Below are 3,469 nucleotides of genomic sequence, written 5' to 3'. Positions count from 1 at the left end.
CTCCATAAGGCTAGCATTGTCAGCAAAGGCAATCTCATTATTTTGCCCTTCTGGCGACGCTTTACTGCGAGCGTATGGGTTCTTAGTTATTGCTACAGCCCTTATGACTGATTTCATGTCATTGCTAGCAAAATCAGGACTCTATTTCTTCACTAGTTGTTTGAGAATCCTTATCCGTTGAACTGTATTTTGCCAAAATGCACTGATGCCAATGTTTATCTCCAATGTCACAAATGGCATGAACATTTTAGACAGTAATCGAACCGAGAGTATGGAACTAGTATATTCTGAGTTGTTGACGGGTTTACCCACGTTCAGTTTTGCCGACGTAGACAGGATTGCCAGTGAAATTTTTGCCTCTCGCTGCCGTCTATCCGTGATATTGGTAAAGCAATAACTTGTAAAGCTAAGTATCAGCAGTTGAATTGTTCCCAAATAATAACGAATTATACGAAGCTTTAAATACGAGTTTCTAGCAAATGGCCAATACATTGTCAATAACTCGCCCATTGTCTACGTGCGTAATTTGTCAATATAAATAACGCACAGAACTGTCAAAAGTTGAATATTTATTGAACAGATGGGAAATTAAAGGATTGCATGCTATGATAGAATAGCAGTCAACCATGGCTCAAGACTTGTGTGTATCCTCCCTTCAGTGTGGTAGAGGATTTGTTAATATACACATCGTCATTGAACCTTCACTCAAATCCTGTATTCGTTCCTTTGCTTTACATAACTCTTTTTTACAATAGCTGTGATCCAACAATGGCTCTTGCAAGTGTGTGATCTGATCAGTGCTGCTTGAACCCGGCATTTCTTCTGGAGTGTCATGTCCACTGCAAATACAGTTATGCAAACATTAATGACACGTAACCAATGGGGGAACATGCCACGTGACAGAAATTAAAGTATGCACAACTACGCCATGGAATTAAGCAAATATGGCAGTTTATGAAGTAGGTCTAAATTTACTTACTTGAAGTAATCGAGCTTTGACTCAATAATTAGTCCCAGTGATGTAACCAAAAAATGTCAAACAATTATAAAATTAGTCAAATCACAAATGAGTCGGATTACATAACATGTCAGTCAGCTTGCTACAGATTGATGGGAATGATTTTCGCTACTCATATATATGTTGTAATTGTAATATGTTGTAAATCGATAATTTCTTTATTCTTCTCACCTCTGATGCCTGAGCAACAACCTTCTTGGTGCTCTTGACTTCGTCCACTCAAAAATGCCAGGAACCGCTCCATTTTCAAAAAGTGACGTCTGCTAGAAATTAGTCCATAGTTCTTTTCATGAAAATGCTCGCCACAAACCCGCGTATTTACAGTTATCTATACAAATGTCAAGAGTTATCCGATTTCCTATATGCTATATAAAATAGGCTATAGATGTTTTGGTAACGGTACTTTGCAAATCAACCTGTACACATAAAACATAATGATTATTAGTCGAATAAATTCACTACTTTATATGCGTTATGATCAACTATTTCACAGATAGGGTTATGCTATGGCCCCAAAGTCTATCTGGTATTACTTGTTGGTCCTGTGGATATACGGCTGTAGAGTCATCAGAAAATCATGACTAGTGTCATTGCCGCCCTGGCTGTGATACAGCTGATGCTTGAGTGACGCAGGTAATACCTGAGTGTTACAGCTGTGATACAGCTGCATATCCACAGGTTCCCCGACTTTTGTGAGTGAAAAGTTGTCACACACCGGCACAAGAAAGTTTTGTAAAACGACTGTAAACCAGCTCGGTTTTTCGCTCAAAAACATTGTATAGTATTGATGAGTATGTTATCAATACTTATTTTGCACCAAAACGCGGAACCACCATAAAGCGAAAACGCACGGCGTTAAATAACGTAACCAACTCCAAAACAGCCACCTGCGCCTATGAAGCTCGATTCGGCTCTGGCCAACCATAGGCCAAGATGGCGGCGCCCGAGAGCAAAAATGAAAATCGTCCATTGTATGGCATCTTAAAAATTATCTTTCGATTGTACACCATCCATCAAACATAAGTATCTTTCGTGTGGTATCTTGCTCACTACCGTGCATCTACAGCCAAACAATGGGGAGGTGTCCATGCGCATACCATACTTAATTACGACGCATGACGCATGCAGTGTGGAATGTGGCAATGCCAAGAGATTCGTCATGAGTTTCCCCAGTATAGGGAATTCTGATTCACAGAATCCATTGTGCACAGATTTCGATTTTTGCCAAAATTCTGTTGGAGGGCATTGACTGATAACCTGCAGCTCATTTTGCGAATTTGCCAAAGCAGCCCATTCTTCCGACAAATCATCAAGTTTATCAAAAATATAACAGAGGGAATTGCACAGCTAGAGGGATGATTGATTTTACTTTTCTTTGTGTTGATAAGGCTGTTAACGGATTTAATACACTAAGTATGAAAGTATGCTGTCCTCGGCAAATGAAGATCTTGCCCGAATCAGCACAGTGAGTTCAACAAGAAGCGACACAGCATCAGAGCGAAATCGCTCTTCATTTTATCCGAGACTTTCGCTCATGAGCACTGAGCAGTGAGCACGGATTCACAACGCACCCAGTTGCGTAATAATTGCTTGTTACTGCACCACCACATAGAATTGTTGAAAGCAAACACAGCCAGAAACACCAAATCGTCTTATTAGCGATAAATTTGGCATATAATTTAGTAGTCTAATGTTAGGATATTCATTGTTCGCACACTTGCAGAAAACACTAGATTACCAAAATCGTGCGAAAAATACACTAGAACACTAGGACGACCGAAAAAACACTAGATCTAGTGTTAAAACACTAGGAGTGGCACCACTGATTAGCGGTCGCGTTTTCCTATCCTGGCCACTAAAGACACGAAAATCAAGCATCGAGCCTCAAGTCCTCCTTCTATACATCCCTAGCATTTCAATTTATAACTAAAATATATATAAGCACAAAGTGAATTTCTAGCTCCGGGGTGCATCATTTTAGATCGCTGTGATTCTAACAAATACTAATGGGAATTGCTATAAACAAACATCTGTATTTTCAAAATGCGCAACTACAGCGTAAGTAGAACTATACTTACTTCTCAAAACTGGCAACTATAGGACTAGAACGACCTGCAACAGCTAACTAGATTCCATTCTGAATTTTGTTGATTCGAACGTGGCTTGGAAGAGTCTCAATCGTTATAAGACCGTAATTATGGAAGGTACGTGTATTGGTCACTCCCTGTCGATATATTCCAATCAAAGTTACAATACAGATTTCTTTACTGGGGTTCTGCCTGCAGAAATGCAAAAACTACAACATCGGATTCTCCCAAGGAAGATGTGCAACAATCATATCGTATAATATGAACAGGACAGAATAATAGAAAACGCATCGTTCCATCAAAATACGCCGGACCTCAATTCTGAAACAGCATGTCCGACCACATCCAAGTCAAGTAATTTGCA

General features: G+C 39.6%; 1 long non-coding RNA gene across 1 annotated transcript; it reads right to left on the bottom strand.

Annotated features, from left to right (window-relative positions):
- Positions 1-550: 550 nt before the first annotated feature.
- On the bottom strand, positions 551-3,211 carry LOC145439519 (uncharacterized). Its single transcript, XR_013915250.1, has 2 exons — positions 1,190-3,211; positions 551-839 (listed from the first exon to the last, which is right to left on the bottom strand). It is a non-coding gene; the product is annotated as an uncharacterized LOC145439519 (long non-coding RNA).
- Between the last annotated feature and the right edge of the window lie 258 nt (positions 3,212-3,469).

The sequence above is a fragment of the Botryllus schlosseri genome, chromosome 5 (genome assembly GCF_051294905.1).
Source record: "Botryllus schlosseri isolate E-star chromosome 5, Bs_hap1, whole genome shotgun sequence".
Lineage (NCBI taxonomy): Eukaryota > Metazoa > Chordata > Ascidiacea > Stolidobranchia > Styelidae > Botryllus > Botryllus schlosseri.
Note: the sequence above shows the minus strand (reverse complement) of the source record. Positions and strands in the feature narration are given on the sequence as shown.